Below are 14,963 nucleotides of genomic sequence, written 5' to 3'. Positions count from 1 at the left end.
GCTGAAGGCGCAAGGAACATAAGGAGTCAGCAGGCCGTTGAGTCGCTTCGCCAGTCTGTACGTGGGTGTGGGTATCTGGCTAATGATTGACCGAAGTGGGTTTCCAGGCTTGTGTGTCTTGACATTTCCATACGCATATCCAGGTTTATATTCCCCAATGATCTTTGGCAGGTGGAGTCCGGATTTCTTGGCGTTCACAGTTTCGATCAGTTTGTTGACCTTTGCTTTCAATTCGGCTGTAGTGTCCTTCGTTACCCTTTGGAACTTAGTTTGGTCAGAGAGTATGAGGTTCATTTTCGCCAGATATTCGTCTTTTTTAAGAATGACATATATTGGCGACTTGTCACCTCTCCTGACAACTATCTCCTTGTTCTCACGAAGGCTTATTGCAGAAGGAGGAAAGAATCGAGGCAATTACAGAAGCACCATACTGTCCCCCGAGCTCAAAGCGGCAGCTAAAAGCCTTCGTGCACTCCTAGTAAATTTAAATTAATTTCTTGGCAATTCATTATTTTGTTGTTTTAAGCACCCATATCACAAAAAAACAGTTCTTTGGTGGTCGATGGATAACATCCCGGTCGTTTCTGCAAAGAGTAGAATCAGTCTGTTATATGTAAAACCCCCATCAAAAAGAAGTTCTATGCATAGGTTACCGGATTTCTCTACGGGTAGAGCATCTCTTGTATCTACCACAGTTGGGTTAAATACAAATACGGATCTTCCTCTATTAAGAGGTCTGTATTCAAGAATGGAATCATTCTCCAGTCCTATCTCCCGAATTGTTTCATAATAAAGTCGCGAATAATGATGGTGAAATTCACTCGAAATACGATATACGGCGATATTATTTACAAAAATGGCTATATTACTTATCTTACCATTTTCGAAATACAAACCATTTTCGGTATATTCATCGGCATAAGCGCTCATTGGAACTACAACCATATATAATTAATGAGGTATGACATGAGACCAGGGCTGATCAATCAAGAGACTCGTCTGATTCGCTGCTAGGACATAATTTTTAGATAGTGTCTTGTTGTAAGTATATGTTGCACTTTCTGCTGAAGCTGTCAAAGAGTTATTCAAAGCAAGATAGGCAGTTGGTTAAGGAAAAACACGGGTCACCAATAATTTCGCATAATCCAAATGGACTCTAAATTTAGAGGCATCTGCAGCGCTCGAATTTAGAATCCAAGCTTGTGGGGGAAAGTTCGAATCTTAGATGTAAATCAATATTATCTAAAATATACTGATCTAGGGTAGAAATATCCAGGGCTGAGGGAAAACACATTGATAGCCCATTAGTTTTACAGTCATTAATAAAATCTTTCTCTTTCTCATTCGCATTGGTAAAATAGGTATTAGTAAATTTTTAATGATGCCACTTCCCTTCCTATCACTGCGAAAGGCACCAATCCGACCTAGTGTGGCCATCTTAGAGGTTGGCATGCATGTATTTACTTTTATAAAAGACCAGTAATTGAAATTAGAATTAGATTCAATCACTTGTTCTCCTAAAAAGACTTGCACGCTTTTAAATACCGTATTTGACAACCCATTAATATATTCCACATTATGCAGGCGATGAGTCACAAAAACGTGGCTAAAGTATGTTGAGCAGACCACACACTAGAAGGTGAAGGGACGACGATGTTTCGGTCCGTCCTGGACCATTCTCAAGTCGATTGTGATGAAGTAGAGACATGCAATAAATAGGCAAGAGAAAGGTGAGGAGCAAAGGTGTAGTAGAGAGGATAGTAAATAAATAATTAAATAAATAAATAAATGTTTATTCAGGTAAAGTACATACATACAAGAGATTTTCCAAAATTTGATCGATTTATAGATAGAGCTAGTACATACAATGCCTAAAGCCACTATTACGCAAAGCGTTTCGGGCAGGAAAAACATTAATGACTAAAAATTAATACTAATTGAGTATAAAGAATAAAATGTGTTGAGAACAAATAAAAATAAAGACAAAAAAAGGGGGAACATGGCTGAAAAAGCAGCACAAATAACAATTAGGTCGACAAACAGCGTTTTTTTTTTTTTTAAAACAGACATGGGTTGACAATAGAGGGGGTAAGGTAGGTTACAGGGAATTTATTAGGTAGTGCTTCGTTTTTACCTTAAACTGGTTGAGAGAGGTACAGTCTTTAACATTTTTGGGAAGGTCATTCCACATTCTGGGTCCCTTGATTTGTAGAGCATTTCTAGTTTGATTAAGTCGTACTCTTGGAATATCAAAACTGTATTTATTTCTGGTGTGGTGCTCATGGGTTCTGTTACAACCTTCAATGAAGCTTTTGAGGTCAGGACTGGCATTACAGTTCAGCGTTTTATATATGTATAATACACATGAGAGAATGTGCAGCGACTTAATATCTAACATATTCAGAGATTTGAGTAGGGGTACCGAGTGATGTCTGTGGCCAGAGTTTGATATTGTCCTAATAGCAGCTTTGCGTTGAGTAATTAGAGGAGGTAAATGATTTTGGGTAGTAGAAACCCAAGCACAAATACCATAGTTGAGATACAGAGAGATGAGGGAGTAATAGAGAGAGTCACCAGGGCAGGGCGGGGTACATAATATCTGATCTTAGAAAGAATGCCAACAGTTTTTGAAACTTTTTTTGATATATTTAGAATGTATCCCTGGAAATTCAGCTTGTGGTCGATGAGAACGCCAAGGAATATGCCATCTAATTTGTTACAAATTTGGGTATTGTTTATTTTGAGATTTATTTGATTAGAGGATTTATTGTCAAACAGAATATAGAAAGTTTTGTCAATGTTAAGGGTGAGTTTGTGGACAGTTAGCCAAAGATGGACTTTATTTAGCTCAGTATTTACTGTGGCATTCAGAGCAAGGGGGTCAGGACTGGAGTAAATGAAGGTTGTGTCGTCAGCAAATAGAATTGGTTTGAGGTGTTGAGAGGGATTTGGAAGATCATTAATGTAGATGAGAAAGAGGAGAGGGCCAAGTATGCTGCCCTGAGGAACACAGATGTTGTTGGGTAGGGTGGGAGAAATTGAATTATTCAGAAACATACTGAAGCCTGTCAGTAAGGTAAGATTTGAGGTATTGCTGGGAGTGTCCTCTGACTCCATAATGATGTAATTTAAGAAGAAGGTTTTGGTGGTTGACAGTGTCAAAAGCCTTACGCAGGTCCACAAATAACCCAACAGGGTACTCTTTTTTATCAAGTGCTGCATGAATCAAGTTAATCATACTAATAAGTGCATCGTTAGTGCTTTTTGGGGGTCTGAAGCCATATTGACAATAGCTAAGTATATTGTGTTTGGCTAGATAAGAGTAAAGCTGCTTGTAGATTAGTTTTTCAAATATTTTTGACAAGTTAGGCAGGATTGATATACAGGCAATGAGTCACAATAACGTGGCTGAAGTATATTGACCAGACCACACACTAGAAGTTGAAGGGACGACGACGTTTCGGTCCGTCGTCCTGGACCATTCTCAAGTCGATTGTGATGAGGAGGTAGAGATAGGCAATAAATAGGCAAGAGAGAGCTGAGAAGGAAAGTAAGGTGTAGGGGATAGTAGTAATAATGAGAACTGCAGAGGGCCTATTGGCCCATACGAGGCAGCTCCTATTATAACCCCCGAAGGAGATAGTAAAAGGAATAAGAAGAGGATAGCAAGGGAGCGTAGGAGAAGACAATGAACAGAAAAAGGGGAGAAGAGAGAAAGAAATGGAAAGAGAAAGAAAGATAAATGCTTGTGTTAAGTCACGTTTGTTAGAAAGATTAGAGCATTTGAGTATATACTGTGAAAGGGAAGAGTCCACAGCAATAAAGCCAGGACTCAAGTTCATGTTGGGTATATTGTGTATAAGAGCCGATTCTACAAGACGGCGCCTGTGTAGAGTAGAGGCAGGAAAGATTATTTTGGAGGAAGACCAATCAAAGGGATGATTAGAATCCCTCACATGGCAGAAGAGAGCATTGTTAGTGTCTGCAGACTTAACACTTCTCTTGTGTTCTTTAAGTCTGTCATTCAGTGTACGGCCAGTTTCGCCAAAGTATTGGAGAGCACAAGATGAACAGGAAATAGATTAGACACCAGCAGCATTAGAAGCAGGAGGAGCAGTGTGAACTAGATTGCTACGAAGTGTGTTAGTTTGTCGAAAGGCGAGTTTAATGTCAAGAGGACGAAAGGTATTGGTAAAAGTTTTGAGTTCAGATATGAAGGGAAGGCATAGTACAGTGCTACTAGTGATGGAAGCAGGTTTAGGATGAAAGAAATTTCGTTTAGCTTGAGAGTAGGCACAATTGATGAAATGCAAAGGATAACCAAGAAGAGAGAAGGATTTGTAGATAAAGGCAATTTCAGAATCAAGAAACTGAGGGTCGCTGATGCGTAGAGCGCGGAGGAAGAGAGAGATGAGGACACTTATCTTAACAGAAGGAGGATGGTAGGAAAAGAAGTGAATGTACATGCCACTATGCATGGGTTTACGGTAGACAGAGAAAGAGAACCCGGACACAGAGCTGTGAACATGAACATCAAGAAAAGGAAGGAGGGAATTAGATTCCCACTCAACTTTGAAATGGATAGGAGCCAGATTGTTAAGAGAGGCGAGGAAAGGCTGGAAAAGAATAAGGTTATGAGGCCATAGAGCAAAAATGTCATCAACAATTTCTTTCATCCTAAACCTGCTTCCACCACTAGTAGCACTGTACTATGCCTTCCCTTCATATCTGAACTCAAAACTGGTGGCATCACCACCAGCCAAGGAGTCATCACCAGCCATTGCGTCATCACCAGCCATTGCGTCATCATCAGCTTTTGCGTCACCACCAGCTATTGCGCCACCACCAGCCATGGCGTCACCACCAGCCATGGCGTCACCACCAGCCATGGCGTCACCACCAGCCATGGCGTCACCACCAGCCATGGCGTCTTCACCAGCCATGGCGTCACAACCAGCAATGGCGTCACCACCAGCCATGGCGTCACCACCAGCCATGGCGTCACCACCAGCCGTGGCGTCTTCACCAGCCATGGCGTCACAACCAGCAATGGCGTCACCACCAGCCATGGCGTCACCACCAGCCATGGCGTCACCACCAGCCATGGCGTCTTCACCAGCCATGGCGTCACAACCAGCAATGGCATGACCACCTGCGGAAAATATTAGCAAGCTTTAATTGTTTTTATTCTGTGAATATTCAAATATTTACTTTATTTTTATTTTTTAATTGACTTTAATATTATATTTTTTTTATTTGATTATTTTTCTTCTGATTTAGTTCTTAGTTCTTAGTTAGTTAGTAGTGGACTCTATATATTCTAATTCAGCCTGCAAAAATATTTCACACACAGTTGTGGGGACAATTTGTAGCTTAAACCAATTAGAGGTGGATCCTTCTTAAACCACATATTGTTTACCTAGTCTTTGATATATAAATTTAAAATCACACCAAATGGTGGTCTAATCTACTGTAATTATAATTAATCTATCTACAGTATAAAATAAAAGGGAGCCTTAGATGATACTGTTGGTGGAGAATGCTAAGGCTGTGTAATTGTAGAATCAGAATTAGGTGTGGCCCTGTGCCTCAGGGCCACACCTAATCAGAATTAGGTGTGGCCCTGTGTGTGCCACGTAATGGCGGCTGTCTGGAGGCCTGCAAGGCTTGATGTACAGCTAGTGGCTGCAATCACAGTTATATTGGTCTTCTCAGATACTTGTAACTCCAACACACAATTACCTGCCGAGTGTACGGAATTAATAATAGTTCCCTAAACATATAAGTACAGGTATGACATGGACTATGTGTGTGTGATGCTGAGTAAACTCACTTCGTTAAGGGATTTAATCCCACGTCTTGACGATATTTCCTACAATAATAATAATAATGGCCAGTATTAAATGCAGTAGAAATACCGAAAGTTGTTCTGCCCTTTGTTCATGAGATCTTCGGTTGGGCGGATCATAGAAGACCCTCTGTCGAAGCTCGGAGAAAGAACCCTTATGTGTTGTAAAATTTGTCAGGGAGTGCTTCCTCACTGTGTTTACAAATAGCTGCGTATACGTGACAACGCCCTAAGGGAGACGTCCCAAATTATTTGGTGGTTGTATTTATGATTAAGGAATAGAGAGTTAAGCTATATTCCTGGTGTTGGAAATTATATTCAGTCATAGTGAACACTTTTTTATTAAATTTAAATACTAGACTGAGGTTTAAAAAGAGATGAGATATATAATATATGTCGTGTTGTGTGATGTCATGGAATACCCGTTCTCTTTTTCTTTAATGGGTAACTTATGTTATTATGTGTGTCCGATTTCCGACATAATTCCAGGGAAGGGGGGGGGGGGGAGGAGGAACACGGGTCAAAGTCCCGGTAAAGACTGCGATATCTTTATTCCTCACCCTCAGAATTACAGAGGTTCTTTAATTTGAGCTTGCATTGCTTTGACGCAGTCCGCTCGGGACAGATGTCCTTTACTGGCTCTTCAGGTGCTGGAAGTCGTTGAACGTCTTCTTTTCTTGCCAGTTCTAAAGGTACTAATTTCTCTAATGTTTTGAGAGTAGTGTTGCCTCGGCATTTTACTTTTACTATTCTCAAGATGCCCTGACGGTCTGGATTAACAGAGACTATTTGGCCTATAGGCCACTCTGAGCGTAGCCCATCGCTGTCTACCAGAACTATGTCGCCAGGGTTCAAGTTAATTCTGTTGTAGGGGTTGTTTGACCTGTAATGATACTCCCTCAGAGCAGTAAGGTATTCTCGAGTTCATACGTCATTCCACTGACTTATCACCCCCTGATAGATGTTTGAAACATTGAACCAAATCACTCTCTCGGACATATGAAGGATCCTCTGGTTCCTCGTCCGTAAGGGACACAAGGGTGCTGAGAGGTCTCCCATACATCAGATGAGCTGGACTTAATGGTTCACGCTGCAAAACATCATCAGAGAAGTAGGTAAGTGGTCGGTTATTAACTCGTGTTTCTATCTCTATGGCTTGCTGGAGAGCCTAGGTCATCAGCATTCCAAATTGTAGGGCATTTGTGGAAAAAGTTAGAGCGAGCAGTAGCTTTTATTTGTAAAAAGTTGAGGAGACAGAAGTGAGCAGAGTGGAGTAGCTGAGGGGCGTGAGCCAACCGCCCCGTCCCCATAGCAACGCAGGCGGCCATCTTGAAGGCCTCCTTGAGGGCCAAGGAAGCTAGGCTGTGATTGGCCAAGGAGGTAGACCTCTATATGCCTTTCTTTGATTGGTTCGTTTGAGGAGGACTAGGAAGCCAGTCCTCGTCAAGGGGGCCGGGAAGCCGGTCCTCGTCAAGGGGGCCAGGAAGCCGGTCCTCGTCAAGGGGGCCGGGAAGCCAGTCCTCCTCAAAGAGGCCTGGAAGCCGGTCCTCCACAAGGGGGCCAGGAAGCCAGGAAGGGTGGACCAGGAAGCTGACACCTTGCCTGAACCTAGCTGTATTGTAGGCATTCTGCATCCAGCCATCGCCTGTGTTAGACATAATCTTTGCTCAGTCGGCCAGCTGAGTAAAGGCAAAGTGGCGGAAGCTACTAATACATCTCCATGATCCACCAACGGCGACGTTAATCCGTGGGAACAGGCAGAATCCGGGAACTCTTCGTATTTGCCTGTGTTAGCCACCTACAAGCATTGTGCCTGTGTATGGTAGGACGTGTGTGTGCGTGAGTGCTGGCTGTACAAACGAGTAAGTACCACCTGTGTGTATTTAGTGATTCAAGGCTGGTGGTGATGCCATGGCAGGTAACGAAACCATAGTTGGTAATGACACCATGGCTGGTGATGACGTCATAGCTGGTGATGACACCATTGTTGGTAGTGACGCCATGGCTGGTGGTGACTCGATAGCTAATAGTGATGCCTTGGCTGGTGATGACGCCATTGCTGGTGATGATTCCATGTCTGGTGGTGACGCCATGGCTGGTAGTGATGACCCCATGACTGGGGATAACGCCATGGCTGATGGTGATGATGCCACGCTGGAGGTGACACCATAGCTGGTGTTGACACCATGGCTGGTGGTTACACCATGACTGGTAATGATGCCATGGCTGGTGATAACGCAATGGGTGGTGGTGACGCCATGGATGGTGGTGATGCCATGGCTGGTGGTGACGATTCCATGGCTGGAGGCCATGTTGCAATAGCAGGTGGTGACGATTCCATTGCTGGTGGTGACGATGCCATTGCTGGTGGTGACGATGGCATGGCCGGTAGTGACGATACCTAGGATGGTGTTGACGATGCCTTGGCTGGTGGTGACGACATGGTTAATGTTGACGAGGTCATGGCTTGTGGTGACGCCACAGCTGGTGGTAACGACATGGCTAGTGGTGATTCCATGGCTGGTTGTGACGCAATTGCTGGTGATGATGTCATGGCTGGAGGTGACCCCATGGCTGGTGATGATGCCATGGTTGGTGTTGACGCCATGGCTGGTGGTGACGCCATGGCTGGTGATGATGCCATGGCTGGTGTTGACGCCATGGCTGGTGGTGACGCCATGGCTGGTCGTGACGCCATGGCTGGTGGTGATGCCATGACGCACATAATAACATAAGTTACCCATTAAAGAAAAAGAGAACAGGTATTCTGTGACGTCATACAAGAAGTATATTATATATCTCAGCTCTTTTTAAACCTCAGTCTAGTATTTAAACTTAATAAAAAAAAGTGTTCACTAGGACTGAAAATAATTTCCAACACCAGGAATATAGCTTAACACTCTATTCCTTAATCATTAATAGAACTACCAAATATTTTAGGACGTCACGTACATGCAACAACTTGTAGAGGTGGTGTGGGCGTCTCTGCCCTACCAGTTTTGTTGCCTGCCTGGCTGCGTTGACGTGGCAGTTCTGACATGGGGGGCCATCTTCCTCCTGTTCAGCATGTGAACTCCGTGGGCCTGGAGTTCACTTGTAAGGCTGGTTATCCGACCATCGAGATGGTGATGTGTGACATGCTTCGTGTCCCGGTGGAAGCTGTTTACAGTGTGGAGCTAGTTACGGCCCATTGGGTTGTTATTAAGTTCGTGGGGGAGGACGAGTACCGGGACTTCCTCCGTCGGTACAGGGGGCGTACGTTGCCGTTACCAGCCGATGCCGGCTCTGTGGCGATTTCGGACCGCAGTGGTGCCCTGACTTATGTCAGTGTCCATGTTGCGCCCCTGGAATTCCCTGATGACCTCCTCCGGCGTTACTTCGGGGGGTTTGGTACTGTTGTCAGCGTGCGGGGGATCACGCTCTCCTCGAGGCGGTATGCTGGGAGGCGTACAAACATTCACACGTTGGGGATGCGCCTGCGGTCGGATATACCTTCTTCTGTCCGGCTTATGGGGTACTACGTCCAGGTGTATTATGCCCGGCAGCCTCGTACCTGTTTCCGGTGTGGCCTGTTGGAGCATCAGGCTGCCGGGTGCTCTGAGACCCCTGCTGCTCCTGTCAACTTGTTCCGCGACGAGGATTTCCCGCCGCTTCCTCTGGAGGCAGTCTCCGGTGATGTTGATGAGGTGGTGCGCGTCCCGTCTGCTGCTGCAGCTTCCACGGCGGCGCCTGCTTTTCCTCCGGTTGTTGCCGTCCCTCCTCCGGTTCTTGAGGTACCTTCGGTTGGTCTGCCTGATCCTGTCGCTGTCCCAGCTGCTCCCGTGGGCCTTCCTGGAGCTCCCTGTGTGACGTCGCTGTCTTCTCCCTCGTCTTCTGATGCTGCGCCTGGCCCTGTGTCCGTGACTCGGGTCCCGGATGTGCTTGGTGCTGGGGGTGGCTGCGGAGCCTCCTGCTGTGTGTGGCCCGGTTCCCCCTGTGGTAGAGGCTGCTGCCGTCCTGGCGTCGGTTCATTTGACTCGTTAGTCGTGTTTCTGGATCACTTACCGGCTCTGACGATATCCGGCCGGTGCCCAAACGTTCCCAGCGTTCGTCTTCTTCCTGGGCCGACGTTGGTGACTTCAGTGACTGTGGGGCTTCGGGTGTTGACAGTGTGGATACGGATACGTCGATGTCTCCGCAGTTCGTGGTGGCGGAGGTCCATGTGCCTGCCGGTGCTGGTGCCTGTGTCTCGGACGTGCCTTCGGATCTTTCTCCGCCGGGGGACTCTCCACAGTGGGGGGTGGTGGCTTCCGCTGCCAGTGATGGTGTGGACTCTGGTGCTGGGCGTGGCCTGGTGGTGACGTTACGGAAGGATGCGCGCCGTCCGGGTTCCCTGCTGTCGTCTGGTGTGCCCGGGGCCGCGGGTACCCCTGTGGTGCGGGTGCGCGTTGGGGCCCTGGGGGACGTGTTGCCGGCGTCTGTGATGCCACTGGGTCACTGGTCGAAGATTGCCGAGTTACTGCTGTCTGACGGACCGGAGTGCTTTCGTGGGGGGCAAGTTCCCTTCCTGTGGGGGCGAGTGGCGACTTCTCGCCTCATGAGTACTACCATCTGGGTCCCCATTTTGCAGGTGTTTGTTGCCCCGGTTCCGGATGTTATGGCGTCCCCGGTGGATGGACAAGACCCTTGGCAATGGGTGCTCTGGGAGGCATTTAATGTAAGGTTCCCGCGGGCCAAGTTCCCGGGCAAGTATGTGCTCTGATTTCCTGTACATTTGCTCTGACATGCTGTGTGCCCTTCTGGCTGTTTGTTTGCCCTGTTCTATTCTGTGCTTCTGCCTCTCCCTTTGTGCGTAGCTTTGCCGTGTGGCGTATTAGTTTCTAGTGCTTGGCGTCACTCGTTTCGCGTTTTGGCTTGGCATTTCGCCTTTCCTGGCTTTGCGATTCACCCTTCACGGGTACGCTGGGGCGCATCCGATCCACGATCGTCGTCGCCCCTAACTCAACAACAACAACAACAACAACTTGTAAACATTGTGAGTAAGCACTCCCTGACAAATTTTACAACACATAAATTTTCTTTCTCTGAGCTTCAACACAGGATCCTCTACGATTCGCCCAACCGAAGATCTCATGAACAAAGGGATGAACAATTTTTGGTATTTCTATTGCATTTAATACTGGCCATTATTATTGCAGGAAATCTCGTTAAGACGTAGGATTAAATCCTCAAACAAAGTGAAATTACTCAGCATTACACACACATAGTCCATGTCATACCTGTACTTATATGTTTAGGGAACTATTATTAATTCCTTATACTCGGCAGGTAATTGTGAGTTGGAGTTACAAGAAACTAAGCAGACCAATATAACTGTGATTGCAGCCACTAGCTGTACATCAAGCCTTGTAGGCCTCCAGACAGCCGCCATTGTGTGGCTCTCTGAGGCACAGGGCCACACCCAATTCGGATGCTACAATTACACAGCCTCAGCAGGCCCCACCAACAGTATCAGCTAAGGCCACCTTTTATTTTATAGTGTTAATAGAGTAACTATAAGTATATTTACAGTAGATTAGACCACCATATTTGGTATGATTTATAATTTATATATCAAGGACTAGATAAACAATTTGTAGTTTATGAAGGATCCACCTCCAAGTGGTTTAAGCTACAAATTGTCCCCCCCAACTGTGTGTGAAATATTTTTGCAGGCTGAATTAGAATATATACAGTCCACTACTATCTAACTAAGAACTAAGAACTAACTCAGAAGAAAAATAATCAAATAAAAGTAATATAAAATTAAAGTCAATTAAAAAAATAAAAATAAAGTAAATATTTTAATATTCACAGAATAAAAACAATTAAAGCTTGCTAGGATTTTCCCACAAAATTTTGGTCCTTTGAAGCTAGATACAAGATCCTGATTACGATCTACATAAACATTAGTGCAATATTTACACATATATACATATACATTAAATATTGCAGGAAGACACTGCTATACAATTTTCTTGCATAACTTTTTCAATCTCTGCTAACAAGTGAACAGAACTTACAACAAGCACTATTATTTTTCTGAGGTCTGAAACAAAATAACAATTGTGCATTTCTTTACACGAGGTTGATAAGAGGCTAATTAATTTACTCATATATGTATATATAATTTTAAGTGTTTACATAAACATTACATAATATTTAACATTACACCACTACTGTAACAGTTGCTGCATGTCACATTATTTACAAACAATTCTTACACAAGAGTAGGACATTTTATGCTGGTGTTGTACAGCAACTTAGTCTAATTTATTGTGCTAACCTGGTGTAAGGGTAAGAATTTACACATGTCTAGAGTTGAACCTATTTTTCAACCTAGCAAGCAAATATTTTTATTCAGTTTCTTAAGACAACCCGAGTTGTGTTGTGTACATAATATTACTATAACTATAATAATAATTTAACTATAATCGTTTCACCTTTGAGTGTTAATCTGTGTCTCTGTACCAACTAAGAGTGATAATTGAGGAGCTAACTTAAGGTAAATCCAGCATTGATACAAGGTTACCACTCAAATTATAGTGTGTATGATTATATAATGTGTATTTTAAATGATAAAGAGCTCTAGTTTGGAAACTAGTAGCTCAACTAGCTCAAGTGCTAGAAACAGTCCAAATCAACGTCCAAGAAGGCTTAGCACTAGTATATCTGCAGCACGGCTGGCAAATACAGTCATCATGTCTACTGCCAAAAATGTAAAAGCGACCCTCACTGGTATGAAGGGCCACTTAACCCGACAGATCAAAAAATGCGATGATTTATGTAATCGAACTCCAGTTGATTATGTAGAACTGGAAGGCCATCATAAGGTTGCACAGAGCTAATATCAGCATGTGCTAATGCAAAACCAGAAATATCAGGATGTACTTGCTGCTACTAACATAGATCAAGATGCAAGGGAAGCTGTAGTACAAGAAAATGCAGATTATGAAGATGAAATACAAACAAAGTTACAACACTTTGTAAAGTTAATAACCATACATAAGGCCACTACAAACATTGCAGCCACATCTTCCCAAAACCCGACACAACCAGAAGTCAAATTACCATCACTTAGTCTCCCAACTTTCTCTGGGACTGAGGATGAGAGTTGGGATAACTTCTGGAACAAATTTGTTACATTCAGTGGATTCTAATGCCACTATAGCAAAGCCCACAAAATTTACATATTTACAAGTTGTCTTAAAGGATGAAGCGTTAAAAGTGGTCTGTAATTTGACCTTCACTGATGATAGTTATGATATCGCAGTACAGCTCCTTATATATAGGATAATTATGCTATGCCAGAAATGACTATCAGACGTCTAACCTAGAAACTGTTAGATATTTCCCCTCCAGATGGATCAGCTGATTCACTCCAAGTCTTTAGAGTGGAGCTTGAGTCCTTGCTCAAGACGCTTAAGAATAAAGTGAATCTGGATGAATTGGACTGGATAATCCAAGTTCATATGAGATGCAAATTACCCAGTGATGTATTGGATAAGTTGTTTGTCTTATATAACAAATCTTCTCTAACAGTAAAGGAGATAACAGAAGGTTTGTGTTCCATCATAGAAAGACAACGAGATAATGCAGATGGAAAATGACATCTAAGCCTTCTTTGGCCACTAATAGTAAACAACAGAGTACAAACAGCACTCCAAATAAATCTAAAACATCTTCCCCCCCTCCCCAAAGTGGAAACAAGGGCAGTGTGGGCACATATGCAGTGGGTCCCTCTAAACCTACAGTTAATGTGTCACCCAAAACGGTGACTCCCCAAGATGCTATTAATGTCTGGATGCCATGTGTGTTCTGTGAAGAACAACATACCATGTACACCTGCAAAGCTTACCCTGATCTTTCTACCCGTATAAAATGACTCAAGGAGTTATGTAAATGCACCAGGTGTATAAGATCACATAATTCTCACACCTGTGCAACTCAAATGTGCTCCTGCAATAGATGCCATCATGGTCAACACCATACAGCACTTTGTTGAGACTCAAGTACATAGTCTCCCAAACCACAGGAGGAGGAAGGAACTTCTGCTTCAGTTCAGCTTTGTACCATACTACCTGACATAAGTGTTTTGTCAACAAGGTCTGATCATAAATCAGGTCTACCCACTGCTCAATTGATCATTAAAATGGAAAGTTCAAGGTCACCATACGCGGATTATTTGACCAAGGATCCCAAATGAATATTATCTCAAAGGAGTTGGTAGATGCCCTGAAACTCAAACCTGTTCAAGAGACACGAATAGACATAGCTGGATTCCTGACTAACTCAGGAGCCCAAGTCTTCATGGTAGTACAACCTAAAGTACGTTTAGGCGGTTATGTCCGAACGATACAACCTCTTGTAGTAGATTGATTCCCATCAGACCTGTATGTGTATGGTCTAGGGACAACAGCCAAATTCCTGGAAGAAAAGGGAATCAAATTGGCTGACAAAATCACGTTAGACAACCTCTCCAATACTGGAATCCTTATGGGATCAGATGTCTACCATAAGTTTATCAAAGGAAAGGATGAAAAACAGGGAATGAACCTGTTACAATCTGCAGGTGGCTATTTGCTAACAGGCCCAGTATTACAGCTGAAGCAACCCACACCTGTTGACTACCAACATGCCAACCCAGTAATGGTTGCATTACTAGGAGAACAGTCTCCACTACAATTCAGAGACATGTCCGAGGATGAGCTTGATCCCCCTGTACATAATATATTGGACCTGGCAACTCTAGGCATTGTCCCTGAACAACCTAGTCCAGATGATGACTGGACCTACAAACAATACCTGGACTCAGTTATCTACAGAGATATTCAATACTGGGTCAAGTTACCATGGAAGCTGAATCACCCTCAGCTACCCGTCAACCATTTTATGGCACAAAACCAATTAAGGTCACAGGTGTTGCTCTTACAAAGACATCCTGAGAACTTAAAATTGTACCATGAAATAATCAAGAAGCAACTCGATGACAAATTTATCGGAGTTGTCACAAATGATAACCCAAAGGAAGGACACTACCTGCCACACCACCCTGTACTGAAAAATTCAGCTACTACCCAACTACGGAGAGTATTTA

This window comes from Procambarus clarkii, unplaced genomic scaffold (assembly GCF_040958095.1).
Source record: "Procambarus clarkii isolate CNS0578487 unplaced genomic scaffold, FALCON_Pclarkii_2.0 HiC_scaffold_104, whole genome shotgun sequence".
In the NCBI taxonomy this organism is placed as follows: Eukaryota; Metazoa; Arthropoda; class Malacostraca; order Decapoda; family Cambaridae; genus Procambarus; species Procambarus clarkii.
Note: the sequence above shows the minus strand (reverse complement) of the source record.